The 16,995-nt window shown below is 31.4% G+C and overlaps 1 pseudogene; it reads right to left on the bottom strand.

Annotated features, from left to right (window-relative positions):
• LOC114746095 (protein ZINC INDUCED FACILITATOR-LIKE 1-like) overlaps window positions 1-16,995 on the bottom strand; it is a 65,238-nt pseudogene that overhangs the window by 28,897 nt on the left and 19,346 nt on the right.

The following is a 16,995-nucleotide window of genomic DNA, read 5'->3' as shown; positions in this document are numbered from 1 at the left end:
AATAAAAGAAAAATACGGATTAAATTTTAAAATGATAAATGGATGGTTTGAATAAATTTTGACCTCCTAAACCATTACAAGACAAGAGTAGTTGAAATCATTACCAGCATAATCAACATGATCTACTTTTTTTTTAATTTAGTATTTTTCTATTATTTTATCAAGTAATATAACTTCTTTTTTTTAAAAAAAAAAGAGAAAGGGAAAATTAAAAAAAAATGATTGTTAAATTTCAAAATTTCAAATCAGGAATTATTATAAAAATATATTGTTATTTACTTTTCAAATGTAGTCATTTTCTTTATGAGTGTAGTAATTAGTACTGATGATTTGGAACTTTAACAATTACTTTTTCGGGATTTCTCCAAAGAAAAAATTGGTACAAATTAATTGAGGAACGAGACCTGCAACAAATGTAAAAATATAGGCCTTTCAAATGCTAGTAAGTATGGTAAGAAAGAGACCATATTATCCTGATTGATGCTAATTGCATATCACAAATTCCTACTTACATATCATGAATTCTAATTGCATATGGTGTAGATTCTAATTTCATGTTGTTGAATGTTGATATCTTATTGCATATCATGGATTCTAATTGCATATAATTGATCCAAAATTGCGTATTAGTGATTCTAATTGTATATGTAGATGTCTAGTTACATATGAGACCTTATTGTATATCATGAATTTTAATTACATATTTCTTCTTGATTTGCGAAAAAATATTTTTAAAAAACACTTTTTATTGAACCCAAATACCCCATAAGATGAGAGGGAAGGAGAGATGCAAGATGGTGGCGTGAAGATGAGTGACGATAACACGACGTTAGGGTGAAAGGCAACTTAAAAAATGTTTAAATGGAATCAAAATCATAATTTTAAAAATGTTTTTACAGTGAAAAAATTTATCCTAATTTATAAAAAAATGTTTTTCACTAAACTTAAACATCCCCTGAAGATAAGATGAGAGAAAGGAGGAGATGCGAGACGGTGGGATGAAGATGAGTGGCGATGGCGTGACGGTGGGGTAGAGGGCAACTTGATCGGGAAAAAAAAAAAAAAAACTTCCTACCAAACACAACGAGATGGCAATCCCAGTGCCGACACCAGTTCCGATCTCTTTAATGCCACGTATCAAATAGGGCCCGGCTCAGAGTCCGGAAAAAAAAAAAAGCAGGGCCCGGCTCTTGGTCATGCTCCTTTTAAACCATGTAAAAGAAAAAGTATTATTGGTCTCCTGGGGCCAAAAAAAAAAAGCGGGGGATTTAAAAATAATATCCAATACTTTAGGTTTCTTATCAATTCGTGTAGCTATCCTTTGCTGTCTTTGTTTCTGAGTCAGTTTCAAAATATTTTACTAAGAAAATTTTAAGTTTTACTAACTCTAATTTAAAATTTAATAATTTCTTAATTTTATTCCTATTTAATATATATTATATTTATATAAACAAAGTTAATATAATACTAAATTAAAGACAAAATTATATATTTATATAGAAAATTTTTCTCACTGCCTTATAAATAGAATCAAAAAATATCTTCTCTCCTTACCTTATAAATAGGAGTATATTCAACTATTTTACACATCCTAATAAAAATTAATTATTTATTTAAAATGATATAAAATCATGCCATATATTTCATTTTTGACCTTATTTATTAAAAGTATATATTATTTTAAGATTTTCTAAAACCATAATTGTTCTTTTTGCAATTTTCAAGAGGTTTAGAGGGAAAATGGCCCAACTGTCAGAATTGTGATAAAATATGTTACATCATGGACAAAGAAAGAGTTCTAAAATTAAAAATATGCAAAATATATTATATTCTTTCTTATTCATAATATAAGATGTTAGTTAAGTTTTCTTACAAACATAGTTAAGTCATTAAATATATTTTAAATTGATAAGAATTATTTATTTTACTATTATTAAAGGATGTGATTGAAAATTTTTTCTCATTTCTCTCCTTTGTAACAAGGAGTAAAAGTAAAAAATTATTGTAAATTAACTCTTCAATTCAACCTCTTATAATCTGAACCAAAATTTTCTTCTCTAAAACTTCTTATATTTTAGACTAGAAGGAGTCTCATGGGGAAAAAATTATTTTAGTCATATCTCTTAAGACCTCCCTAGGTCTATATTTAGTGATCATCATGATGATAAACATATGAGAGTGATAAACATATGTGAGTGATAAACATGTGCCAATGTAAAATTTGAATCATACGAAATTTGATTCAAACTTTTCAAATTCAAAATTTTAATCTACAGTTTTTATTGATCAATTTATTTTCTTTTAAAAAAGGGTTAGTTATAGGATTAATTTTATCTTAAATTTTATGTCTATTAAATAAAAAAATTATTTAAGACCTGAAAAGTTTAAATTGAATATGAAGCATTCAAAATCTATTTAAATATCAAGATTATGATAAGCATTCTTTTTCATAAGCATGAAGTATGCACTCACACCTCTCTTTTACAACCGCTCCTCTTTCTTTCTTTCTTTCTTTTCCCCTCTTCACCTTTTTTAATCTATTCTCTTCATTCTATTTCTTTCTTTCTACTTAGCTTTGAGTGTTTGGTCTACCTTATATTAAGTAATTTTGTGCCGTGCAAGAAAAATATAAGGATCATATATTATTTTTTTCCTATAATTTATAAAAATTCTGTAATACACTTCATCTGGTTCAAAATATAAGATAAATTTTATCCATTTATATTTATCAAGAAATTTGTTAAAATTAGTTTAAAACAGTAAATATGTAAGGCATGTATTTTTTTCCCAAATATGCCTTTATCGATGAAGAGAATAAGTAAAAAATGTAATAAATGAATCAAAGAGGAAAGAAAATATATAGGAACGAAATAAAAAAATCATTAAATATTCAGAAAAAATAAATTTTATTTTATAAAAAAAATCAAACTCTTTCAATAAAATTTATCTTATATTTTGAATAAGAGGGATATGTTTTTAGCGTTCATCCCTCATAATTAAATTCTTCCTTTGCCCCAAGCAAAGAGCCTGAGGCCTATAATTAGGGCAGTGATGCAAGTTTGTTCATTTTCTAATGGAGCTCGGTAGCTTTGAAATCTCAAACCAATTTTTTCTTTAAAAAAATTAATACTAAAATAATTTTAATAAGACAGAATTACAATGATAAGGGAGAAAAATAATTACAAAACAAGTATCAAAAGTTATCACTTTTTATTCTGAACTTGTTATTACAAGATGTTTAGGTTGTTAAGAGGATTTTTTAGTAATTATTTTTTAGAACCTCACTATAATTCTCTCTTTTAATAAATTATTTAAGGCATAAGAAATTCAATTACAAGTTCTTATTAAAAGAAACTGAGGAAGCACAAAAGGGGAAAATATAAAATTAAGAGGTGAAAAAATAAAGGTTGAATTTTGAGATGAAGGATCATAGATATCCATGTGATATGCACAAGTCATAATAATTAATTTTCCTTTTTGAATCTCTTTCAAGGACAAGGTACTCTCTGTCTTTATGTCCTCGATGCCCTTACTTTAGCAATTGGCCAGGTCATATTAACTTATCGATGAAGCCAAATCAAAGACAAGGGCATGTGAAAAATGAAAATACTCAAAATAGATCTGGTCCATTCCTTTTTTCTAAAAAAAAGTATACATCTTATTTTATTATTAATCCATATAACACATGGTACTCATTTTTTTCTTAGCATCTTTTTCCTTTTGTTTTGCCATAGAAATGAAAGTTTGGAGGACCAAAATCATTTTTTTCCTAATGAGTGGTGGTTAGAAGTTTTGATTAAAGAATCCGACCGAAGTAGGCATCACTATGATCTAGACTTGCTAATAACTTTGTTTGAATTAGAAAATCATTTTTATGATTTAATTTGGTTGGATTAAAGTGAAACTATTATTAAGTTAGAACGCAAAATTAAACCACGATGTGAAATGACCTTTAGAAAACCAATTAGGTTTTGGTTTCAACAGAACAAGGCTGAAAAAATAGTAAAAATTGGATCTAACAAAAAGAACAGTATCTCATAATATGAGAAATCAAGATTTGAATCCTTGTTAAAAGATGTGTTCATGTTTAGTATTCAACGGCACCTCGAATAAGATTATCTCCAATAGAAGAATATGTTTTACAAAAAAAAAAAAGAATAAAGGCTGAAAAATTTTAAAAAATTAAAGAAAAATTGACTCTCTCAGAAGGCTCAATATATTTTCTATTGAAAATTTTGTATATTATAGTGTTGTTATGGTAATACACAGAGGTTTAATTCCCAAATTGGTTGAATACAACATTACCAAAAAAAGAAAAAAGAGAAATTTTTAATAGAAATATGTGAAGAACATAGTTATAATAATAACAACGCATACAATGACTAGGTCGTTTCAACATAACGGCAATTAACCGAAACATACTTCCAATAATAAGCCATTCCATAGAGAACAATAGATTGGTTTTCTTCATCCCCTCAGACTTCAGCACCAACATGTTAGAGATAACTGTTATTGTTCTGACGAAGTTTTCTCTTTTTCAACAAGGAATGGTTTGAACATCATCAGAACTCCAAGCGCTGCTATTAGTTTCAGCACAAAAAATGCCATATGAGGACCTGCACTTAAATGCCCCACAGTAAGTGAAGTGAGCTTACAATATCGCAGTTAATTATATGAAATAAAAGAAAGAGATGGATGGTCTAAATTTTGGAGGACTTGGTGTAGAATTTGGAATCAGTCTATTTACAAGAAGTTTCCTTTTCCCTTTATTTATGTAACGTCACAGGTCAACATCCTCTCACATAGGGTTGGTACTGACCGGACCGGACCGGTTGAACCGTCAACCGGACTCGTTAACGGCTCGGTTTGGACAAAAAAACCGTTCATATGGTTGAGCCGGATTGGACCGGAGTTGAGCCGTCATTAAGCCGGAAACCGGAGTTGGACCGGGAACCGGAGCGGTTTTCAGAAAACCGGACGGTTTTTTAGCCTGACTGAAAAAATACTAAAAAATTTAAAAAAATAGAAGAAAAATAAAAAAATTGACCCACTTAAATATCCTAATATATTTTTAGACTATTTATAATTATATAGTATTATTTCATTGAAAATTTCATATATTGTGGTGTTAAAACCGTGAGTCACTAATCTTTTTGTTTCGATATTTGGTCTATATTTTAAAACAATATTTTGAATTGAATGAATTGATAATTTTTAATATCATTAAATATTTTAAACATATGTAAATTTAAATATATAAGGTTTTAGTCCATTTTCAATGATTTCATTATAATTTTAGATTATTTAAATACATTTCTAAATTATTCAATAATTTGATATTTTTCATATATATTAATTATATGTATATAATATTGTTTTAAATTAATTATTGCGTCACCGGTCTGACCGAACGGTTCGACCTATTCAACCGATTGAATCATGACCCGTTGATCTTTCCGGTTTGACTTCCGGTCCGGCTTTTAAAACATTGCTATATAGGCAACACTTTTTGACTGTCAAAAAGTTTCTCTCTTCTTCTTTTTCTTTTTCTTTTCTCACTCATCATCTTCATAAAAAATCATATTTTTTTATATTTATTATTTTAAATTAATTTTAGCTAACATTTAGATCTACGTGTTACTCGACTGGAAGGAGAATAATTTTATATATCGATAATCACCTAATATTAGATAATATTAATTCTAATGTTCCTGTAAAATACATGCATGCATCTGTTAACCCTACGTCTCAAAATTTCTAGGCCTGTCATTGTCAAACCACCATGAAAAGATTCAGCACAGACGGTGCTAAGCTTACATACCTGGGAGGAAAGAAGCATCTAACCGCTTTTCTGACCAGCTTAGTCTGCATTGACCGAGATAATAATTAGTGAACAACAGGTAAGTTTTAAAATAGAATAAAAAAGCACCCAGCATCTCTTTTTTTTTTTGGAACACCCATCACTCCAATCTTTTTTTTCGGTACAATTATATCCACCATCTATTTTTTTAGCGCAATTTAACCCAATTCTAACGGATCTCCTAACGTTTGTTAAGAAATTTTTTTTTTATAAATCCACATCAGCACGACTAAGAGGATAAAAATTGACAGATAATACAAAGAAGGGAAAAAATAAACCGAGCTCGTGTGCCTACTTTGCAAGCACCAAAACCCCACCTGTTTGTGCGATTGGGAACACTAGCATCTAGTGAAGGAGAAGGCAACAAATTAGTGCGAGGAAAGTTGTCTTGATTTTAAAAGGTAACAACCTTACTTATGTTTTCCTTGTATGGTCCTATGTTTGAAATCGGGTTTGTTGAAAGGGGTTTTATAATCAGAAAATGACGGGAGATGTGAACTTGGGAGATGATGTGGAGTTGGACGAAGATGATATGGCGTGGGACGAAGATGATGTGGCGTTCGATGTGTCAGTTGCCAAAGATGATATGGCGGTTCATTTGTCAGTGACTGAAAATGATCTGGAGACTGTCAATTGCTCTGACGTCAATGTAGGGACAAGAAAGCTTCGTCCAGGGACAAGATATGAAGTTCAACACATTGGTAAGGCTCATATAGTTGAAAGAATTTCTAAAGTAGTTTGATAAGGATAATCAACTGCATTAATATTATGATGAATTTGAATGATAAGAGTTTATTCAATGAAAGGTTGCTTCTTCTTCTTTTTTTTTTCCCATCTTTACACTTGCATAAATTTCAGAAATATATTGAAGAGTAAGGCAAACAAGTGAGACCGAGGAACCACATTTGAGTTGCTGTTATATACAAGGAAGAGCTACCTTCCACAAGGCCAAGAGAGGAGAATTGCACTTACTAGTGATGGTGCCATAGTCTCACAACCAAGTCAATTTCCATTCAATCCACCGGGTCTAAAATGAATGGGACAACCATGCTTGACTGCCCCACAATTACAAGCCCAAAGACAAAGCAGATTAGTTTGCAGACATCTAACTCAAAAGGTGCTGGCATATAGAATTTGGTCTCAAAAGATGTAAATTTTACGCTGTTATATTTTGGTATCATGGGACCATTTGTCATTTTTTGATATACAAAGGCTGTTGCCTTTTTGGTCCATGAATTATGTCATTTTTTTTGAAAATGACCTTATATGTGTTTAATATACAGGTTTATGATTAATCTGAAATTTTAAATGTTCACGGCATCGGTTTTGTGTATGAGAATGGAATCAAGTTTCCCAATATTCTTTTAGGCTTCTGTAATTTGATAATTAAGTTCCTCCATTACATCATTAAATAGAAGAAACTCTTGTCCATTGGTTGCGACTAACTTGTTTTGCTGATCAAATATCTGGCTGTGCTCTTTTAGTCCGTGATTACCATGATAAATCAAGTTATTGGAGTTGATGGAGTCGTTAGTCAAGAATGCAAGGCCTTCTCACTTTTTGCTGTGATGCCAAATCTGGTCACATTGGATGATGAATTTTCTTGCGGCCTTCTCACTTCTTTAGGAAGAACCAAAGAAGATTTGCTCCCAAATTGGATGTGTGCTTTTGACAGTACTCACAGGGATTTTCAATTATGGTCTCTGTCTAAGATCAAATGTCATTCTCGAATATGTACTCAAGAAGACTAAAGACCAGTTCTTGAATATGTATTCGAGAAGACCAGTTCTCAAATATGTATTCGAAAAGACCAGTTCTCTAATTTATATTTAAGAATTGGAGCACATTCTCGATGTTTAGCTAACCGGCTCCAATGCTTGCTAAGATCAATTTTACCTTAGCAATGGAGATTTTTTATTCACTGTCTTCCTTGCGACCTTCGTTGCTGGAATTTGCAATTCATTTAGGGATCCAATGCTTGCAAAGTCAAATTGCTCCTCTAAAACAAAAGAGACAGAGTATGAAAGAAAAAAAAAGTAAAATTTCAAAGTAAGGTTGTTACCTTTCCAAATCAAGACAACTTTCCTTGCACGAATTTGTTGCCTTCTCCTTCACCAGATGCTAGTGTTCCCAATCGCACAAATAGGTGGGGTTTCGGTGCTTGCAGAGTGGGCGTACGAGCTCGGTTTGTTTTTTTCCCTTCTTTGTATTATCTATTAATTTTAATCCTCTTAGCCGTGTTGATGTGGACTTATAAAAAAAAAAAATTTCTTAACAGACATTAAGGGGTCCGTTGGACTTGGTTAAATTGCACTAAAAAAAATAGATGGTGGATAAAATTATATTGAAAAAAAGATTGGGGTGGTAGGTGCTCCTGAAAAAAAAAGAAAGATTGGAGTGTTGGATGCCTTTTTACCCTTTAAAATATTGTACATTGCAAAAACAAAACAAAAAACAAAAAAAATTAATCCACGTGTTCATGTGAGGAAGTGTAGCCCATTAATGGAATTTCATTTGAATAGTTTTCACCGGAAAAACTACATATTCCTCTGATCCTATCATAAAGACATTTTCAACATGTTTTATACATACTAAAAAAAATTTTAACTGTATTAACTCTTCATTGAAATATAACTACTTTCTAATTTTACTCTTATTTAATATATACACTTTTTTAAAAAATAGTTATCTACACCATAATAAATAAAAAACAAAGTAGTACATTTATGCTAAAAATTTAATGAGATGACTTAGAAATATCACTAAGAAAAACCTTCTCTCTACTTTATGATAAGTAATGAAAATTAAATGCACAAACTCATAACGTTAAAATTATCTTTAAAGTCTCATTAACCTCTAATCAATCTACACTTACAATTTTTTTTTCCCTTTTTGCACCAATTGTTTTTCTTTGATACTCTTCCGATCTTATTTATAGGACACTTCTAACATGTTTCACACAACAACAAAAAAACCTTAAATTGTATTAATTCTTCTTTAAAATATAACAACTTTTCAATTTTTCTTTTATTTAATATATACACCTTTTAAAAAAATAACTATCTATATTATAATAAATAAAGGACAAAATAATACATTCATACTAAAAATTTAACGAGATGACTTATGAATATGACCAAAACAAGCTTTCTCTCTCTGTCTTATAAATAGGATTAAAGAAGCATATAAAATAGATACAAGTTAGATAAGTTGTTTTAGACCCAAGGCAACACACAGAAATTGGTAGATGCTTAATAACAAAGGACTACATATCACCTATCAGAATCGATCCAAAGCGAACCTTTGTTAACAAATTCCCACTAAATTTGATATGTCATGTGACAAGTTCAACAAATAAATGAAAAGTAAACTTACACTGCACCCCCTCCAGCAGGGCCAACTGCATTGAAAACTGACATGCCAATCATAGCAATACCATTAGCTATTCCCCTTTGGTGTTGTTCCTGTTTTTACAAATAAAACATGACAAATTAGTCCAACTCAGTCATGAAAATCCCACAATTTTTTTTAGAAAAATAATGAATTGAACTAGGAAAATTTTACCATTGCTTTGTTTTGCAGAATGAATAAACCAGTAGTAATGGTTGCCTGGCAAAATGGCAAAATTTACAGTCAGGCAAGTTCATAATGTGCATAGGACTTTGTGAAGGAGACAGTGTTCTGTTTTTAGCATTTTCATATTTTATGGGCTTGATTGCCCCTTTAGCCTCTCTAGTTTCTTTATTGTTACAATTTAGTCCTCCATTTTAGTTATCTATCAGTCATTTGCCATCAAAATGCATTCTGAAAAACAAGCCATGCACTTACACAGAGACAAACTGCATATACTTTTATATGTAGGACATTCCACAGATTGCGTTTACTTTTGCTAAGTAATTTTACAGACTGAAAATTCAAATAATAACGATTCAATGCCCACCATTTTACTCCATCAATATTATCACTGTGGTTGGTAAAATCAAAGAGCAGGTGTACTTACAGAGAGAAAAAATATAAGGACAGAAGCAATAGTTATCAATAGGTCCTGTGTGAAGCCAGATAGCAATGCTATGAAAGGGTGACTTTACAAGATACGTATGGATAAAGCCTGCATATGGTACCCAAAAAACAACAGTACAGTTTAAAAAACAAGAGACAACAAAAATGCTGAATCATAGTAATTTTTCCATGAAAGAGAAAGCCAACTGCTGAAATGTGACCTAGTCTCACAGTTCCACGAGCTTCCTCCAAAAATGGATAAAGGAAGACTTGGTAGACCAACAGACTGAAGCCCAACCAGTTGAGCAAAGGTCAGAACTATTCAGCATAATTGTTGCATGTCTCTAAAGAATCTTCCTTAATTTTGGCAATTATGATAACAGAAAAATTGCTCAACAAGATTGGTTCACATAATATATTAATATTTGGGGAAGGAAGGTTAGGATGGAAGCACATTTTACAACATCTATTATCCAAAAATTCATAGACATCAAGGATGTACCTGATATTGAAAGAACATTACCAACATTATCTGTTGTATAGCCTAAACCCCCCAGCTTTAGAGGACTGACAGCCCCTAAGGAGAAAACCTGCAGAAGTAAATAAGTGCTAACTGATAGTCTACAAGATGAAAGATTAAGTCTTCATTTTGCTCCACAAAAGATGGTGTCACTATCAACTTGATACACCATGAAGTTTTTGATTCACTTAAGTGCTTGAGAAAATTTCTTTCAACTCTATAGAATATCTCTTGAAGAATTAAAGATGTGGAAAGCATCATTTAAAGTGTCACTTGATAATTAATCACATAATTTTTCAAGAATCAAACTTGGAAATTGTTTTATCTCTGATGAATCTCTTTCTTTTCTTTTTTTTACCACCAATCAGCTAGATTTCAGATTAAAATAAATAAATACAGGTAAGGATAAAAAGATAGAAAGCAAGAAACTCCAAACAACACCCATATTACATGAAATGCAAAACGCTATTTATACTTGAGAAGCACACCTCTGAATAAGCAGTATTATGCAGTCAGAAAACACAATAAACAAGGTTGCTAGACATCAATGGCCAATTCAGGAGGAGGTTTTCATTCCTCTGAACTGTCTTTTCTGTGATTTCATTTTCTGCGACTTCTGCATCCTCATTGAACTTGTCACTGACATTGTGGTTGTGCAATGTTTCCTGCAGATCAGAAGGTAGCCTTTCAATGAACAATGGTGAGGCCGTTTTACTTGACAGTACCCCTATTGAAGTATGATAATATTTAAGAGGAGGAAATTCTTTCGCTGACTATGCTTTTTAACAGGGTTTTAAAATCTAAGAAAATGCCGAAAGAATGGGGAGGAAACACTTTAGTACTATATACAAAAATAAGAGGGACATTTAGAATTGCATCAACTACTATGGAATAAAACATATGAGCGGTACCATGAAATCATGGACAAGAATGACTGAGCATAAATTAAGAAATAAGACTTGCATTTCTGATAACCAGTTTGGACTTATGCTAGGATGTTATGCAATAAAAGCTATTTATCTCCTGAGGAGGTCAATGGAAAAGCACCAGGGCGGGAGGGAAAAAAAGGAATTTTGGCAATAATAATACAAGCGAATCAGGTTGAGTAGGTTGGCAGTTGGCTTTAGCACCAAGAAGAGATATAAAGGAAGCCCAAGAGGGACATTCAAAGAAGTCATCAATAGCGAGTTTGTGATGACTAAGTTTAATATACTTACGTTGAGGATTTAAGGATTTACAGGTTTGGGCTTGGGCTTGTTCTATTTGTGCTAACCCTTCATACTTATAATTTACAATTACAAGTATTGTCAATATTGATGAAAACACAGAATTTATGGCTATACATACCTGGAGCCAGATACAGGAAACTAATGCACCAAGCGCCATGGCTGATAATAGAAAGCAGGGCAAGAAGTATGGGAACCTGTAGGTCATTTGTTTTTGGATAAATGAATATCATCATAAATTAGGAATTCAGATTAAATGGCATTCTCAGTACAAAAAGAATAATCTTTTTGTTGTGGATAAGGAGGGGGTCTTCTTTGAGAACTCTGTATATAGATTGAGATTCCCAGGCAAACAAAGAAGAATGACAACATGCCCGTCGCTTGTTTGATTCACTCCAGAACTAAAGAAAGAGGCTCTTTTCTATGCTTTTCTTATGTTTGCTGCACAAGGCAAGGAATAAAGTACCTGAGACAAATAACCTCCCAATGCTGGACCAATGACTAGAGCTGTGCCCAAGCTGAATTAACCTGAAACCAGATCACACTATCCAATTATCATAAAGAAAACGTGCATCCAAGAATCAATAGTAGACCAAAGTAAACTAGGACTCAACAGTTGAGAGTCCTAGAGCATGGTGTTCTTCTCGCAAAGCTTCAGTAGCATAAGCCTAGTGACAGAGTTGATAAGTAGGTGGGAGTTAGAATCAAATGAAACAAGTCTTCTAAAGCAAAAAAATAAAAATCAACAGAATGACTAGTTTTCAAGTACACAAATTGAAACTTCCGATTGAAGGCTGGTTCAGTTCGATGAAAACCAGGAAATTGAATTGGAAATTTTAGGCATTGAATGATACACTTCATCTCAATTACTGTAGACTCTCAAAGCCAGTGTATCTCGTTTAAGTCCCCCAACAAGTTTTTCTTCTTCAAGATCATCATTGCATTAAGCTCATTAACAAGTAACTAACAGATATGGCCAAATATGAAGTTACTATGACCTTTGTATGTCCAGTTGCCATTAACTATGCACTAAAATGGTACGGTGCTCTGTCATATGTCTGCTTTCAGAGACAACTACTCATTTAACAATCACATAAGAACTTTGGAGGAGAAAATAGAGACAAAGTGTACCTTTCATAGCCCAAATATCAACTCATTCAATTTTAAATGGTTGTAGTCTCATACATCTAAAAATGGTACCTTTATTGGTCCAAGCGAACCGTTTAAGCTTCCAAGAATGAATCTTGCGCCAATAGCCATCCACAAAGTTGTGCTAAGGCCAAATAGTGTGTTAAACACAACACTGAAATCATATAAGAATCAATGCCAAATGAACCTTATTGACATAGAACAATAGAGAGGATGGGGTGGGAGACTATGCAAGGGTGGGAGGGATGAAGTTTGGAGAGAAACTAACAAGATAAACTGATATCAACAAGTCTTTCATGCGCAAAAAAAAAAAAAAGTAACATACAATTAGTGGACGGATATTTGGAGGGAGTACACGTTAAAGGGCGAGAAAAAGATAAAACACAAAATAAATGTAACAAAGTTCCAAGATGCATAAAATAATCTTCCATTTCCTAGGTGTTCAAATCTGCTGCTTCATCATGATTCATGCCCGGAGTAAGTTTTCCACAATTTCATTCCTCCTAGTATTCTCTTTGTCTTCACCATTATTTGCAGTAGAGCTACAAATAATTCCAAATTAATGGAGGTGTGCTTACACGGCAACAAGGGCTATAACTATAGCATATTTTCGACCATATCGATCAGCAAATATTCCCCATAGAATTGATGTTAAACCTCTGCCAAACATGTATGAAGATCCTACAATATGTTTAAGATGATGCTAAGTGTTTTAAGAACTTCTAAATCCCTCTAATAGACTTCAACAGAATGAATGGACTAAAAGAACCTTACCGACATAACCAGCATAGGAACTGATATCTGCCTCCGTTTTTGCAATGCCAAAATCTCTTACCTGCAAGCAAATTTTGTATCAATATTCCATCTTCTATTCTGCATTAGATGTTTGCTCTTACAAGTTATGCAATATAAATGATCATTAAACAATAATAAAAAAAGATTTTATTTCTTGAGTTGTCTCATAACAGATGAGAAAGCGGAAGGCAAACAATACTCTTTCATGATTAAAGTGGTATGTTAAACTATTGCAAGCCTGAACGGAGTTTGTCTCTCACTTGAGGAGGAAAGGTTTTCTGTATGTACCAAGGTACTAACTACCAGATCTTTTAACTTGTACTCTTCTGGTCCTTAATGTACAACCTAATTGGAAAGTTAATGTTGATTCTATATGTAAGATTTATTTAACATATTTATCAATTTTTTCCCAAATTAATCCAATTGACATTCCTTTAACAATAATTAATAATCAAGTAGGAGAAAGAATTAAGGAAGATACTTAGAATGTTTTAGGAAAAAAACACACTCATTTAACTAACATACTTAATTTACTGAAATCAGTAAGACCGGAGGAGTATATATTTGTTATTACAGTCAAAAGCTCCCATTTGGCGCGATTCAAGTGTATCCTTCATAGGCCATTCATGGAAATTTCAAGAAGCAAAGAGCAAATTTGAGCGGACGTTAGAAGAATAGGAGAGAAAACTGCAATAAAAGGACTGTTTGCTGGCACACAAACGATTTATTATAGGTTCTGTAGGAAATGGAGAAAAATCAGGAAAGAGAAAGAATAGTTTCACTATTTTTTGCCCAAAAAAATTATTTTGACATTGGAACAACCATCAAACGCAGAAGTTTCCACCAACTATAGCAGAAGAACAGGATAAAACCAATTTCTTAATTTTAAAGACTACGGATAAAAAAAGGTAGGATTGAACAGTTAATTGACACTCAAATTCATTTATTCAAATGCCCCACATAAGAAGGAAAATTGAATATATTGACTGGAAAAGAGTTGATTTAGGTTATTAATCAAACCAACTGTTTATTAGTTACTGTTCCCACCTTGAAGCAAGCAGGCCCTTTCAGAAATTGTAGTGCTCATTAAAAAAGACGAAGCACTTCTATTAGCACACTTGGTTACATGAAAAGAAAATGAAACATGAAAATTTGTAATTGATATTATTGATCTAGAATATCCAAAAGAAAAACAAATTGCATCAATGTATATCAAACAATGGATCACTTGGCAATTTAAGAATTGCAGGTTCTTCTTGTTTGAACTTTTGGTCATATAAGGAGAAAAGTAGACATTGAAAAGTTGATATTAAAATTTCAAATTTATAATGTAGCTTATCCATGCACCCAAAACCGAAAAACTTACCATGAAATAAAGAAATGGGAAGAGACATGACACAGGAAGCACTGTAGAAAGCAAGAAAGAGCAGATTAGATATTTTGTTGGGTAAAAAAAAGCAGGGAAAAAATGACCGAACCTTCTGTGGGCATGAGAGTTGATAGTAGTTAAAAAAAAAAAAAAGAGAATTACAATCAGGCTTAAGAAAAGAAAATAATTACAAAACAAATTTTAGAAATTATTATTTTTCATTCTAAAGCTTGTTATTATATATTGTTTAAATTGTTATTGGAATTTTTTAATCTTTCTTTGAAATCTTATTGTAATGTTTTTTTAAAAAAAATTGGGCTGCCAAAAACGGGGCTTTACCCAACTGGTCTGGCATTGGACCATGCGCCCCATCACCAGTAACTCTGAAACTTAATTAACATAAGTATTCCCAAAGTGATATCTATTCAAAAACTAATAAATCATTCACCGAGGACTTCTCCATAGAAAAGAAAAGGGAAAATCGGAAGAAAAAAAAGTGCCGAAATTGAAAAATTATACGCAGAAACTTATTCACAGAAATTATTATCACAATCCATACTATTATTATCAAGACCTGTACTAATATTGTAATGGGTCCCTATTCATAATTTTTTTATTTCAGGCTTTTGGCGGTTTTTTTTTGTGATTTTCCCAAAATAAAAAAGAAGAGCAATAATTATGTATATACACTACTCCTTTGGTCCTATTTATAAAGCAGCAAAAGAAGTTTTTTCTTGGTCTTATTTATAAGTCATTTCATTAAATTTTTAGCATGAATGTATTATTGTATACTTCATTGATTATAGTGTAGATAATTATTTTTTAAAGGTATATATATTAAATAGGAGTAAAGTTGGAAAGATGTTAACAAAAAGTTAATGCAGTTTAAAGTTTTTTATAACATATGTAAAACATACTAGAAATGTCTCATAAATAGAACCAGAAAGTACTTCATCTGATCCTATATATAAACTTCACTTTTGAAGAGGCATTTGGTCCAAAATATAAGTTTCATTTTTTAATTGATTTGAACATTTATTACTTTTTTTTCTATTTTACTTTTAGTTAACTGTATTTAGTGCTCCCTCCTTTTTATTAATATTATCCTCATATATTCTCTTTCATTACTTTTTCATTGATTGCCTCTCTTATTTACTCTTTTAATAAATAAGGGAAAATTTTAAAAAAAATTATGTTTCTGACCTATTTATTATTTTTAACTAATTTTAACTGCTAATTCATTAACATGATTCGGTTATTTGAAGCTTTTATATAAAACCAGAGTGAGTACTAATTATGGGCTTTTCAACTTAAAGAAGAATTAAAAAAGCACTAAAATTTCAAGCAAATAGTTTGGAAGGATATCTTGAACATAAAGAAACAAAACAATACATTGCGATGCGAAACAAGAGCCGATTCAGTTGGTATGGAGTCAGTTCATAGGCTACAAGATTGTGAGTTTGAATCTAACTACTGATATGAGAACCTTGTTGGAGGCATACTCTAGCTCTGGACTCCCCCAAACTTTTTATTATCAGGCAAAAAAAATAATATTCCCTTTGTCTTTTTTGGTAAACTACAACTATTATTTCTCTCTTGTTTCTAAATATAAGTAATATTTGCAAGTTGTCTTATTGGACTCATGTAAACATTTTATTAGTAGGCAAAAAAAGAAAATTCCCTGTCCTTTTTTATAAACTACAATCTCCTTCTTGTTTCTAAATATAGGCAACATTTGTAAGTTGTCTTACTGGACTCACCTAAACTTTTTATTATCAGGCAAAAAAAAATAATATTCCCTCTATCTTTTTTTATAAACTACAACTATCATCTCCTTTTTATTTCTAAATATAGGCAACATTTGCAAATTGTTTTAAATTTTTGTAGAAAATTTTCTGTTTTGTTCCTATTAATTATTTATTTTAATACCCAATATATTTATTGTTTCATTTTTTATACTATCATCTCTCTCCATTCACATTCTCTCTCTTTCATAATTTTCTTTATTATAATAATTTTTTTTATTTTCTTTCTTATATTCTCTTTTTCCCATGAATAAGAATATTTTGAAAAAAGA

The sequence above is a fragment of the Neltuma alba genome, unplaced genomic scaffold, assembly GCF_004799145.2.
Source record: "Neltuma alba isolate B1F8T4 unplaced genomic scaffold, ASM479914v2 tig00004897_pilon, whole genome shotgun sequence".
Taxonomy (NCBI): domain Eukaryota; kingdom Viridiplantae; phylum Streptophyta; class Magnoliopsida; order Fabales; family Fabaceae; genus Neltuma; species Neltuma alba.
This window is presented reverse-complemented; position numbering and strand designations above follow the sequence as displayed.